The 15224-nt window shown below is 36.0% G+C and overlaps 1 protein-coding gene across 1 annotated transcript in view; it reads left to right on the forward strand.

Annotated features, from left to right (window-relative positions):
- Positions 1 to 15224, forward strand: part of LOC149772695 (uncharacterized) — an 85173-nt gene that overhangs the window by 35287 nt on the left and 34662 nt on the right. The gene's annotated exons all lie outside the window — the stretch shown is intronic.

The raw sequence follows: 15224 nt of genomic DNA on the forward strand, positions 1-15224 counted from the left end.
GTAAATTGTATAAAAAAGAGCTGATAACTTTTTTTTTACATTTTATATATTTGGTAATTCATTCATTGCACTTTCAGAAGCTGGTATTGTCTAGTCTGGCAAAATTCATTTTCCCTATTTTAATAGCTGCTATGTATAGTGTACTTTAGACTAATTCAGACTGATTTTTTAACACAAGGGAGCAGTCATTTTAGTTAGCAGTGTGCTTAAATCATGTAAAATTTCCAAAAGTACAATATCCAAAAGAAATATCATCCACATTACATTAATGTAGCATAGAGGTATGCAAACATTCTCTCCACTGTGCATGTTTTAAATGCGAACTACTTCACCTTACATACGTCACTCTCTCAAAAGTACATATTATCTGGTGAGCGCCACCTTAGAATAGAAGGGGTTCTTTTTCTTTTTCGGTGCTTTAGTACGTTTAGTGATTTCAACATCCGTTATGGGTGAATTGAATATCTTTGCCCTAGTGTATTGCTTGGAATATTGTACTTATTTTCAATCCCGTCAATAATTTTCTAGAAATTTCCCGGCTTTTGCCTCATTTATACAAGCTTTGTACATTACACTCATTATTTGCGAGCGATTATTGTTATACATTTGTCTGGTTAAATAGTAATTTTATCATTAATATTATTCTTTTTCTCTCATGGTTTTATTCCTTGTGCACTCTCTGCTCTTCCGTGTAGAGCGTTTGTTTTGCTTGTATCTACATACTTAACGAATCAAAATTTTCGCTTTTCATTCCACCTTGTATTCTTATTATGCGAGTCAAGTTGGTCCACACTAACATTGTCGAAATGTCCAAGAGCTTTGACGGAAGCTAAGGACTAGTCTATAAATGAGAAACATTACCTAAAATAAACGTTCCTGAACCTTTGTCATCCTTGCATCCACCGCTCAAGACAAGACGATTGCTTTTTTTCTTCTTTTTTAATACAAAATTTAAGTCTTATTACCCTCATATTCAGTACCTTGTCTTTTGAACTTCAGCGTTTCGACAGACAATAGTTTTCTAGAGTAGATGGGACATTGTAAATGTCATGCAGTGAATCGTCATTGTTAAACTGAAAGGGGTCGAAATCATCTATCTCTTTATAGTCATCATTTATGTGTATTCTTGCTTTAAAGTTTTTAAAAATTTAGAACACGTACGTAATTTTCATTTTTAATTGGGAAATATTTCTCTCGTCGTCAATAGTAAGTAAATCGTGGTTCACTGGGGGCGGAGGGTATGAGAATAAAAGCCGTACAAGTGCGTTACTGGGGGCGGAGGGTAGGAGGACATAAATTTAGAAAATGAATGTTTCAGTTCTGAACCAGAACTAATCCGATTTAGTTTTGATTTCGGTAATATATGTGGAAAGTCGTCTTCACCAGCCAAAGGTCGTCGATCCACTTTGTTCCACATCAGCCCTTGGCATATAACATTAGTTTACAACCAGGGTATAAACCATCTTGTGGCGTCGTATTGGGCAAAAGTGGATTCAAAAATATTTTCTTTGTTGAATTGTAGAGGACCGTCATTATGTTAAATACTTAGTATGTCCAATTTTATATTTTATATATCCATTTTACCACAGAACATTCCCGTTTTGCATTTAGTATATCCAGTTTAACACAGAATAGTCAAATTTTGCATTTTATATATTATATTTACCAAAAAATAGGCACGTTTTGCACTTCATATATACAGTTTACCAGAGAATATGTCAGTTTTGCATATTATATATCCAGTTTACCACAGAATGGTTCAAGTAAATTTATTAAGGTTTTCTGTTCATGTTGTTATGTATCAATACATTTTGTAACTCCTAGTACATGATTTTATTTAATTTTCGCTTTTTATATTCATGGTTGTAAAGTGTGTAGAATATCTTTTGTTCTAAATTTGTGTACGTGACCTGGCTTCGTTAAGAACACATTGCATATGATTTATAAATAGATGTTTACTTATGTGTTGACAGTTATTAATAATTATCTTAATAATAAGACACATATTACGTAATTTCTCAGTGACTGATGAGATTTCGATCTTTCGACAGTAATTCTGTAACTTCGCATTGGTTGCGTTTGATCACGTGAATATGCCCAATTCGACGCAAAATGAGTATTTTATGCTGTCACGTGGGGTCTATTGCGAGTTACAGTGTGAAGTATGTAGAATTTGTTTCTAACATTACCAACCACTTCAAGTCCGTTAAACTAAGACTACCATATACACCAATGCCTCTTGTCTCAATGATGATCAATGTCTTAACGATAATCAATATTTATACAATAACTCTGAGGTAAATGTTAGGCGTTAATATGACGGCAGCACGGATAAACAAGTCCCTGTCCATAGCACTGGAAGTAAATTATGCAGTGAATGTTCATTACCTGATCAATTAGGTACATGTATAGAGAATTAAAAGTTGTATATCGTGTTTAAATTTGGAGAAACTTACGTGCAACGTGTGTCGTTCCGTACTGTGGCCACTATGATTGTTACTACCAATCTCAGTCTCCCAATTTAAAAGTAAGTAGGGATCATATTATTAGTTTTTGCAGCTGCATAAGAACCCAAAGCAAAGCAGATAGGGGAGTGGTAGTTACCGTTTCCGCTAGCTCAAGATACTAAAAGTTGATTAGTCGGAACGTCCTCTGTTATTTCTGCGAAACAAAAATATTCTTCGGATGCACGTCATCGCAGCAGTTTACAGAAGAAAAACAAAAACTTTTTTCGCCGGATATTTTTCTGTAGAAAGGAAACCGTAATCTATTTGGATTACATCGGTCCATTTTACGATTGGATTCATTGTTGGATTGACCCCAAAAAAGAAGAAAAGAGTTTCATGCATTTGCAATTTCTGAGTCAGTATCCTTGCTTCGGAAATTGTCGAGGTTGTTCAAATACAGCTGCAGGCGTACATTCGATGTGTGATCATTAGGACTGACCTAGATGTTGCGAAAGAAGGTTTTGATGCGGTCTGATGAAAATCAGATCTCCGCAGTCCGACGTTGCGTTCTGATGGAGGTCAATACGAGGCCATGTTCTGTTGATCTTGTGCTTTGCCAATCAACTCACAGCTTAAGGTTTAGGAAAGTGATTTTATCAGTCTGTCAAAACTATACGTTGGGCTGTGGACATCTGATTTTAATCAAATCGGACAGATGTAGTAAGTGATGGGGCGGGTGTGTGTGTGATTCTTACAACGTTTTGAAACTTACATTTGCTCTTTGGATTGAGAAAGGAAATCAAATTCAGGTAGATTAATGAATTCATATGTATACAATTCAGTTTCCTTTACACACAAAATATCACAAGCATGATTTTTCTATAAACTTAATCTTGGGTTGATCATCTCCAACTGGCTTTTGCTTGATTTTCAAAAATAAAATAAAAATAAAAAAGGAAAGTATATTCATCAACTATTATCTACTGCATGCCAGACACACATAGATAAGTTGTACCCCAAACTAGTGGCCTTTGTCACTGACTAGCATGTACATTGCATGCAAATTTCTATGCAACGCTGAGCATGCTGTTTTTCCTAATAACATTTGATAAATATGGCGGATGTTATACATTTTTAGATCAAAAGTTTTAACCAAAGCGATGCAAGTTGATAGCGCTGTACCAATTAACGTGTTTATTTTCTGGTTAACGTTGATATCCTTGACCAGTGCAAAGCTACAGACGTGATAAGAGCTGAAGAGGCGAGGTGTCAAATAATGATTTATTTGATTAGCACGCCCTGATCTCCTTCATTTGAGACTTTACGTTTCTTGTATCTAAATTCACTTGCAGATTATCCGTCCATCTATCATCACCTATACTTAAGGTCCGGTTATATTGCACTCACACAAAAGCACTCGGCTCCATTGACTTGAAGCTTTTTAGACATTCCAAAATCAAATATACTTATGACTGAGGCTAATATCGACAAGGAGTCGTTGTCAATTACACATACGTGAATGGATCTTGGATATAGATATATTTGGTACCTAATGACAAAAGATAAGGCACAACTAATTACGTCAGAGAGATGTACAAAATAAACAAATATTGATGAGCAATTACAACCGATAACATTAGTTTACAACCAGTGTATAAACCACCTCGTTGGCGTCCTAGTGGGCAAAAATGGATTTAAAAATATTTCCTTTGCGGATATGTAGAGGACTATCATTATGTTAAACACTTAGTGTGTCCAATTTTGTGTTTTATATATCCAGTTTACCACAGAACATTCCAGTTTTGCACTTTGTATATCCAGCTTAACACAAAATAGTCCAGTTTTGCATTTTATTTATCAAATTTACCACAAAATATTCCAGTTTTGCATTTTATATATCCAGCTTAACACAAAATAGTCCAATTTCGCACTTTATATATAATATTTACCACAGAATAGGTAAGTTTTGCATTTCATATATAGTTTACCAGAGAATATGTCAATTTTGCATATTTTATATCCAATCACAGAATAGTTGAGTTATGCATTTTATATATCCAATTTACCACAGAATATAGTTAAAGTAAATTTATTAAAGTTTTCTGTTCATGTTGTTATGCTGTTACGTGGGATCTATTGCGAGAAACCGTCGCAATATACGATGTATATAAGAAGAATTCATTCAGATTCAACCCTATTTTCCGAGTCTTGCACATATATTGTGTTCCTTTTGTAAATCTGCAGACGTGTTTTATGTTGTATATATATATATATATATATATATATATATATATATATATATATATAGAGAGAGAGAGAGAGAGAGAGAGAGAGAGAGAGAAAAAACATTTGTTTGAACTGTTTAGTGGAAATAAAAAGTGCTCATTATTCTGGAACTGTTATAAATTATTCGAAGGAATTCTGGACAACGCCATCTTGATAACATCACGGTTCTTGGAGGACTAGTACATTTCCGGTATTGAAATCTATGAAGAACTTCATATTCATTTAGGACTGTCGTTGACGTTTTTTGTGAGTGATTTGGATCCACTTCATAATACTCCGATTTCTTCTCACATTTTTCATTTATGAATTTGATAATTAAATTATTTTATAAGTTTTATAAACCTCGTGGTTTACCTTCTTGTTTGTTACTCAAGTTTGTAACCACAGCGTCGTTGTTGTTGTTGTTATGGGGTTTAACGCCATTTTTCAGCACACGATAGGCTATGCATGGCGGCCAATATTAACGGTGGAGGGAAAACCCCGGAAAGAACCACGAGAAGCTACTGGTAAACTTTCTCACATACCCACATTGGCCGAATCCTAGACTAGAACCCACGCAGACAGAGGTGAGATGGCAATGATCCGTAACGGATATATGAAATGCAAACTTTTCCGCGTCTGTGGCAAATTTTTAACTTCCATGTAAGCTGATAAAGTTAATACACATTTGTTTTAGCCAGTGCAAACCTGAAATCGGTGGACACGTTTTTTGAGACTAATACATGAATCACGACTCCACCTATCATTGCTTATTATATGGTCTCGAGTGATGTTTACCAATATAGATTGTTGATTGACAGTGATCTTTTTTAAGTATTCATTGTTAGAATTTCTTGTAATATGTTTTTTTTTTTGTGTGTGTTGACCCCCTTCGACCTACAGCTATGTTAGCTATAGGCCTTTGAAATGTTTCACCCTTGGTTGTAATGAGGGTGGGGTGGGGTGGGGTGGGCAAGAGGATACCATTTTACTGAATTCCTTGATACTGCATTGTTTTGAATTGTATGCTGAGATGTTTTCTTGATTAAATGTTGTTTAAACTAAAACAAATCGCTAATATTAATTACATCGCTAGGAATAAGTGGCAGTTGCGTAGCCTAAGGCTCTTAAATTGCCTGTCAGAATAGTATTTTTTCCTCTTCAAGTTCAGTTGTCCCATCGGTAGTAAAGTTTTAGCTGTCACCAGCATTGTTTTGTCATAAGGATTAGTAAAGATTCAACAGGACTGGTAAATTTCTTAATCTACGTGTCCTTCTGGTTATGAAGAATTTATGTTAGATTCCAGGCCTGAACACGTTTAGAGGTGAATTGGGGTGGGGGTGGGCAAGAGCCACCCACGCCCCAATGTGCAGGCTCCGATGCACTCTACCATTAATATCCACATGCTTTTGGGGATTTGTTTATTTCTTTGAGAAAGGCTAGGAGATTGTTATTGTTCCATTCCGTGAAGGTGTGCATGTACACGCAGATTCGTGTATGTGCGTGTGTGTGCGCTCATGTGTCAAGTAATGCAGCTACTATTACGCTGCTTGAGATCTTGGATATGAAAACAGGTATAGTGTAGTGACCACGTATGTGCACACCAGTTTTGAAATTTGATTCAATCCCTTGGGGTGTAGCTACTAGGTCGGTGGGTGTGGTTTTACATAAAAATGGCATGACTTCAGTTTACAGAGTTATCGATGTTTGAAAAGTGCTATATGATTAATGCCATACGGGTCAATGTATTTCTCATGGAAAGCCGGAGTGGGGGTATTTGAAAATTGTTTGCTTGATAAACAGATCACGGGGATCTGTGTTTTGTACGTACATCTATTTCAATCAGTTATCCCTTACTATTAATTTCACTAAAACTTGCTATCATTAATGCCTTCTTTGTGAAATTTGGTAAAATTATCAGTCTTGCTTTGCACAGTGTCTTTCGGTATCGACAATTCGTCATTGTCAAACTGTTCATGTTTTTCTGTTTGTCTATCCACTCAACCACATTTATCCATTTTCCACACTTTTCCCGCAGCAAAACCCAAAACTATTAAATGTATGTCTACAATAAAGTACATTTAAAAAAAGGAGTGTTTAAATTGATACTTAGATCAGATTAGTGGTTTAAATGTACATTCACTAATTTTATTGTTAAGGTTTCCATCTGTTAGTTTTAGGACGTTGGAAAACAGACCATACCAAAAATTCATTAAAAAAAATCATTCAAGATATATTTATGTACATTTTTAAAAAAGCAAATTCGGTTTAAACATTTTTGATGTTATCTTTCCACTAGTCCATACACCCATCCATTATCCACACTTATTTCTGGGGCAACACTCTTAAGTCATTCAATATGTCATCGTCAGTTCCGCATACGTGGACCATTTATTACGTAAATGCGGACATAATGGAAATTACCACCTACTACACTAGAGCAGGCAAAACTAATTACACCTGACAGATATACACGACTAACTAAATATGGATGAGTAATTGCTACCGCTACATCAGTTATAAATTATATGTACCGTATATAAAAAGCCTAGTGGAACAGAGCCACCAGAAAAAATTAATTTTGTAAGTGTCACGTGAATTCCTGGGCTGCTTTTTCATAGACTTTACATATTTCTTCGCTGATTACGATGATTACGATGACGTTGTGGGTGGCAATCCCACGGGCCATACATATACCCATATTTATGGTAATGTAAATTTTATTTCTGGCAGGACCTGTTGCCTCTGATAATTTATTCGTTAACACATTAACCCCTGGAGGTTTTTGTCATTTTCGCCTGAAAATCGAGTAGGAAACACATTTTGATAGCTATTTCTGAATAGACCCGAAAACACCAAATCCCCGGTGATCTTTCAATAACGTACTGCCTACTTGTGTTAGAAACATCGTTTTTCATTGGCTCTTTGACTCGCGCATGAGCAGAAAGGTAAAAGTTTTTTTTTTTTTTTGTTGTTTTCTTTTGCTAAACGGAGCCATTATTTTTGTATCGAGACCACTCTTTATTTCAAATGCCCATGTTATCCTACTTTTTGCAAAGGCTCATCTGCCTCTTTGCAGTTCATACCGGTTTGCCTTAGATCTAAGACCAAAAAGTCTAAAATCCGGACACAAAATTAGATTCTGTTTTGGGTAAAAAAAAGTCGGGTGCAAAAAATGAGGTTTTTGTTAAATAAAAAAAAATTGTATTTTGTAGTGCAACTAGATATTCCAGATTATTTGATATCATTGTAGAGTTACATCTGTATGCCTTTCTATAATACCACCCACTTTAGTGTATCTTGCATGACCAAGACGCTACAGAGCTCGGCAGTAGGCTACTACCTCCTGCTCCGTTAAGTCGTCGCTAGGGGTTAATGTGTTAAGAGTCCGATTCCTACTGGGATATTCAGAACCTGAGTCAGAGGGAAGGAGAGGGTGTTAATTCTTCTGTGGCTTATTAAAGCTCTTTATTAGCTATAGTGTTTATAGACACAGAAGAAGTTTTGGGATGGTTTGTTTACATTCGTCTGTCCGTTCGTTAAAGTTTGTTTGTTATCGCTGCTTCTCCAAATCTACATGGTGGATTGCCAAGTTCTAGTTGGTACAAATTGAAAATTGTTCCGCTATGACATTCATTATGGCCGCTACAGTAGCCGTCCTCAAAATCCTGATCTCGGATTCGGCCAATGTGGGTATGTGAGAAAGCTTGCCAGTAGCTTCTCGTGTGTCGGTGGTTCTTTCTGGGGGTTTCCTGGGTTCTTCCTCCACCATTAATACTGGCCGCCATATATAGCCTATCGTGTGCTGAAAAATGGCGTTAAACCCCACAACAACAACAACAAAATCCTGATATTGCTACTTCTTCTGAATGGGTGGTCATATCATGGTGTTTTCATTTAAATTTTTATTATTGTGATCTCTAGTTAATCCTATATGAACATTCTACCGATTTTACATCCAATATGGCCGCCACACTAGCCGTCTTGAAAATCTTGCTACTCATTAACAGAAAACCCATTAAGTGGTTAGTGTTAGGACTTGTCGGCCTGGTTATCAGGATAATGTGACTGGATGGGACATCATGCTACATGTCTGCGGCATGATGCCCCAGTGCTAGACATCCCTATAAACTGTCACACTGCAGACATCGTAGAGATATGACTGAAAAATTGTTAAAGCTACTTTAAAAATCCAACTCACACACACACACACACACACATTAACAGAAAACCATCTTGACATGGGTTTCCACCAAAATAACTTGCTGTGATGTATATTTGGCCCTAAATGAAAATGGTACCGATATTATGGTCTTGGCGGGCCAGATGCTGTGTTGCATTTCCGTAATCCTATACACTTTCAATCATTCCAATCGTTTCCATTGAAATACTTAAGAGAAATACATTTTCATTACTGATAGTATCAGTGTAAAATGTCCCCTGTTAGCATATAAATAGAAACTTTACACCTACGACTTGACCCAGTTTTCTATAAATCTGATTCGACGGTTTGCCTGTAGAACTGTATCTGTTAACAGCCTTCTGTTGACAGGCGTCATTTTCACCGTGTCAATTTAACTGCGTGTAGTTTGAGACTCTAGGTTAGCTATTTACGTTGCAGTTATAAAGACCTTATTTTGAGTTATCTGTGTCTAGAAGATAGCCTGTAAAAGACCGTTATATCCCGCCCCCCCCCCCCCCGTGTGATACTGCACTTCTTAAATATATTTTATGCTGCCGGAACAGTAAAAATCATTCTTCACTAAAATGGATGCTACTGAAACAATAAAAGCCAGTTTTTGCCCTAAATTAGATTCCAGGTCAAAAGCCCCACGACAGAGGTAGGACAAAAGCTCCTTGGGGGAAGACAAAAGCCCCTTCGTCTTTGGTATTCACGGTATTAAGCATTTCCATTTTTCATTTTTATAGAGCTGTTTATATATTTGTTACAAATTTTATTTATTTATTTTGTCGTAATTGTTACGTATAATTTATTTAATTTAATTGTTTGTAAGTTATAAAATCTTTATTTTTAATTTCATTACATGTCAAAGTAATGTAATTTTTTTTAGGGGCCATCCATTTTGTACGTACGCAAAAATCCGGCAAAGCTTGACCCTTCCCTATACACATGCGTATTTTTTTTAACACCCTCACCAGCGTTCGTACGCTTGACGCCCCCCCCCCCAATTCTGTAGAACAGCCTATATTTAATCCACGCAGAAACCATAAAGGATTAATAATATTAATCGTGTTTAATAAACAGATAGTCCACCGACCTTGAATGTTTGTCTGCATCAAAGACAAAAGCTGCGTAACTTTAAACACTTTGTCTAGTGTCCGCTAAAATTCAAACGCCGACTGAACCCAGTCGGTCAGGTTACGTATTAGACAGATTGTTATCTAGGTTTCACACACACCCCGCTTCCTACGCGTACGTACATTATCAGTAGACTCCAGATACGCAAGCGTATGCATTTGGGTTACCCCCCCCCCTTCCCCCTCCATGCGTATAATGACAAAGAAAAAAATTTCATAAAAGTATTTATTTTTTCTTTTGATGCAATATTTGCATATTTTCATAAATATGAAACAAAACAATCAAATTTATTGAACCTACCTGTTTCTTATGCTAGGCAACAAATAACTACTTACACAGAATATTCCAACGTTTGACCCATTAATCTGCATACCTTGGTTTTTAACATAGGATTCCCATAGACACCAGTTCTATAAATACACGCTAAATATAGAACCATGCTGGACTTTCCAAGTTTTATAATTGTCACGTTTGCTAAGCCTACCGCTCTGGTGGCCTAGTGGTCAGACCGTCAGGCTCGGATGCGGGAGGTTGTGGGTTAGATCCCCGGCCGAATCATAACAAAGACTTGCAGTAATGGTACTAACAGATGCCTCGCTTGGCGCTCAGCATTAAGAGGTTAGTGTTAGGACTGGTCGGCCTGATGTCAGGATAATGTGACTGGGTGGGACATCATGCTTCATGTCTGCGGCATGATGCCCCAGTGCTAGACATCACTAAAAACTGCCACACTACAGATATTGTAGCGATATGGCTGAAAAATGGTTAAAGCTTATATATATATATATATATATATATATATATATATATATATATATATATATATATATATATATATATATATATTGTAGCGATATGGCTGAAAAATGGTTAAAGCTTATATATATATATATATATATATATATATATATATATATATATATATATATATATATATATATATATAATGTGGTTGTTGTCAAAGGACTCTCTTATTTGTTTTTATTAGTAGCAGAAATTTTACTAATTATGGTTCGGAATGTAATGCTATTAAATGGATATGAAAATAAACTGGCTGAACATGATAATGACACATCGTTCATATTAGATGGATCGGATAAATGTTTGTATGCCTCAGTAGAAACATTAGGCATGTTTGCATTATTGTCGGGACTAAAACAAAATAAAATTTATAAAAATAGGTGCATTAACGAATTCACAGACACGTGTACAGATTTAGAATTAGATTGAGTTTCATATTTCTCCGTATGAGGGGCGGAGTTGTTTGTAAATGCAAAAGACATCGTAGATATGAATTTTGAAAACAAAATTTAAGATGTCACAATAAATGGGAATATTTGTGTTCTAAAGACATCCCGTTAAACTGTCACGCTGCAGACATCGTAGCGATATGACTGAAAATTTGTTAAAGCTACGTTAAAAGTCCAAATCACACACACATTAGAAAAATAATTAATACATTATTTTTAAAAAAAGAGAAAAAATAAAAGAAAAGTTTTTTTTTTTAAAATTTGAGATTAAGGGTTATTGCAGTTTCTTTGTTTCTATCTGTGTGGGTTTAGGGTTGGGCGGGTTTAGGATTGGCCTAAGTACTTGTTGATTTATCTTTATGTTTTATTTATTTTCCTAGTTTTTGGATGAAGTTATTAGTATGTTGTTATTTTATTTTCATGCTAAGTCTGTTTGATTAAGACAGACATATTTGCCGAATACTCGGGTCTCTAGGACATGTCAAAGACATCTGATCTTATTTATTCCCTAATTTTAAGTTTATTATCCGGTCTATTAGTTATAATAATTGTTCCTATTTTGTTTTATTTATGTGATGTTATTTTATTTTCAGGCTAAATCTGTTTTGATAAGACAGCTATCTTTGCCGAATACTAGGGTCGCTTAGACTTGTCAAAAACATGTGTTTTTATTTCTTCCCTAATTTTAAGTTTGTTAGCCTGTCTACTAGTTTTGGTAGGGGTTGGACTTTTTTTGTTTTGATTCTAGCTTAGGGGAGGGCAAGCTACGGCCCGCGGGCCACATGCGGCCCGCCAAGGGTTTTCATGCGGCCTAGGAACAAGTCATCATTCGCACCGACTGTTCATGTTACTCTGTTTATCAAATAAATGTGCTTCTTTTGAAGTTTAAGTTTTCAAATATTAACAACATATTAACAACTGAAAATTAATTATGATGTTATTTAGAAAAACCTTTTGTTTTTGCTATTTTAAATATTAATTATTTTACTTAATGAACTATGCAGCCCGCGAGAAGGTGTAAATCTGTGTATGCTGTACTTGCACTGGAAAGTTTGCCCACCTCTGTTCTAGCTTGTGGATACAGTTCTTTATGTAATGTTATTTTCAGGCTAAATCTATTTTGATGATACAAATATCCTTGCCGAATACTCGGATCGCTAAGACATGACAAAGACATCTGGTCTTGTTGTTCCTTACATTTAGTTTGTTACCCCATCCCCAGTTATTTGGATTTTTGCCAGGTTTGGGTATTGGAATGACGATAGCTTTTTTCCAACTTTTGGGTAGTTGGCCCTTCTGCCAGCTGTTATTAAGTAGATCTAGTATGATTTCGGTTATGTTGTCCGGGATTTGTTTGTATATTTCATAGACAATTTGGTCTTCTCCGGGTGAGGTTGCCTTTTTCTTAGCAAGTGCAGCTATCCATTCTGCTATTCTGAAGTCCTCATTTAATTTAGATTGTTTGGATCCTAGGTCGGAGAAGAGGTTTGGATACTTTTGTTCTACATTTTGGTGGTGCTCTTGTAATTTTTGGACATGGTTGGAGTTGCTACTCATGCTTGTAAAGTGTGATGCCAAGCAGTTTGCCTTTTCTTTGTTGGTTAGATTTCCAGTCAGTTTCGGAGTTGGTTGCTTGTTTTCCCCATTATTGCTGTCCCATACCTGTTTAGCGTTGGTTTTGAAGTTTATGCTAGAGCAGAAGGCTTGTCAGAATTTTTCTTTTGCATTTTGGATTATTGTTTTCATTTCTTTTTCCCTACGTTTGTAAATCCTAAAGGCACTAGAGTTCCCTGCCTGTTTAAATCGATTAAGTGACTGTTTTTTTAAAAAAATAGTTTTTTTTCAACTACTTTACATTCTTCGTTCCACCATGGGACAGTGGGTTTACGTTGTTGCCCTCCTGTTCTGGGTATAATTATTTTACCTGCCTCAGTTAGGGCGTTCATTACGTTTATATTGAATTGATCGATCAGATTAGTTCGGTTCCATCCGTTGAATTTATTGTTTGCCCGTCAAGATTCCCAGTACCCGATGTACAAGAATCCGTACTACGCATCCGCCATCATCTAAGCTACGAACAAAGGATTCCTTCCCTTTGATGTATTTTGGTATCCAAGATTGCGTAACATCTATGTAGGGATTACTAATTGCTCTAACAGATTAACATTATTACAATGTTTATCTTGGCACAAAATTGTCCAAAGAGCTTAGTGTTCGTTACACAAACATTCCATGACCGCAACGGTTATGTGCTTGTTGTTACACAATAGTCCTACAATGTAAGACATAGCACATGTTGGTTAGTGCTATGTCTTACTATCCAAATAACGGCCTTGTATAGTGTATTCCGATGTCGTTGACATCGGAACGAGTACTCAAAGTTTTCATGAATATCTCACACATTTGGCAGCATATATTGACACTCTCCCACTAATATATGTGTAATTAATATACTTACTGTGCTGTTTTTATCCTGGTGGAATGAAAATATGACACTTGCAAATGGACGCATTTTCATGTTCCGTTGACATTCATTTGAATTTGTTGCAACGCGACGGTGGTCGAGGTATGCCGAAGTATGTTTAAGTAGATTCACGTGGCGGATATGTTTCTTGAATGAAAGGAAACGTTGATTTACAGTTCCAATAGGCATAATATATTTTTTTATTCATTTCGCTAAAGAATGATATTTCAACTTAGCCCGATTTCAGCATTCCCGGCTTTCATCGCTTTCCAGCCAGCTGAAATGTAGGCCAACGAAACTTGAAAAAAGATCAATTTTGTTTTGAGAATTTGAATTTATTAGAGAAGAGACATCAGGGTAAGTAAAGTGTGACAAAAACATTATAACTTTACGTTGTAGGAAAGCGTCGTTATACTGTTAATCGACATCAAAACACGCTACACAGCGCCGTTATTTAGGCTGTAAGACCCATCACCGCCCATAATAAAATTATCGAGTGATGTGTCTAACGTTGTAGTTGTACACTAGAACAATCTGAATGGCACATTCTTACAAAATGCCCAGAATATAAAGGTCACAGCGATACATTTGATCTTCACCATTTAGAAAAGACATTTAAACATGGACAATATGAAATCTGTCGAGATATTTAGTTTAAATACTTGCATCAACATTCATACTGAATATATCTCCTGTTGTCACTTAGTTAAACACTTCTAATTTCAACTTGCTACCCCCGGAAACGTGTACTCTCTACTCCCGCCGATCCACCCATCCCCGCCGATTTTTAAAAACGAAAAGCATCAAGGATATTTAAAAAAAATGTACAATACATAGTCATTTCATCCATTGATTTTATAATTTCTGTCTTGGCTGTCACCAAGCGGTCCCTAACATTGTCATCTTAGACCCAAAGTACTTTTTCAGTGTTAACGACCTGCAGAGCTCAGTCATTTTCCTAATGCAGGAGAGAGAGAGAGAGAGAGAGAGAGAGAGAGAGAGAGAGAGACTATTTTCATTGGAGGGGTGGATGCAAGAGATAAACAGACATTACAGGTAAACACTTTATCGTCAGCATCCAATGTATCTAATGTCTAATTATATTATTGCCATGGAAGTTAAATGCTCTTACATATGAAAGAAATTGACGGAATTATCAGGAGTTTATGGAGCACAATATACAAATCAAAACACTCGCCCGCGCAAGCATGAACGAGGTTCACACCGCAAAGGTGACAGTTTTAGGAATTGATAGGAGACAGCGCAGTTAGAAATTATAAATCTGTAAATGAAATGGGCAAGTTTTTTGAATTTGTTCATATCCATGATGTTTTTCGTTTTTAAAATAGATCGGTGGAGCAAGATGTAGCCAGTATTATTTACACCATATAGTTTTAAGTCTGTGTATATGATATACTCGTATTCGAAATCATGAACTTCGGTGAAATATGTGAGGTTCTTTATATGTTATGTAATAT

Source organism: Sinohyriopsis cumingii, unplaced genomic scaffold, assembly GCF_028554795.1.
Source record: "Sinohyriopsis cumingii isolate HCF-2022 unplaced genomic scaffold, ASM2855479v2 utg001246l, whole genome shotgun sequence".
In the NCBI taxonomy this organism is placed as follows: domain Eukaryota; kingdom Metazoa; phylum Mollusca; class Bivalvia; order Unionida; family Unionidae; genus Sinohyriopsis; species Sinohyriopsis cumingii.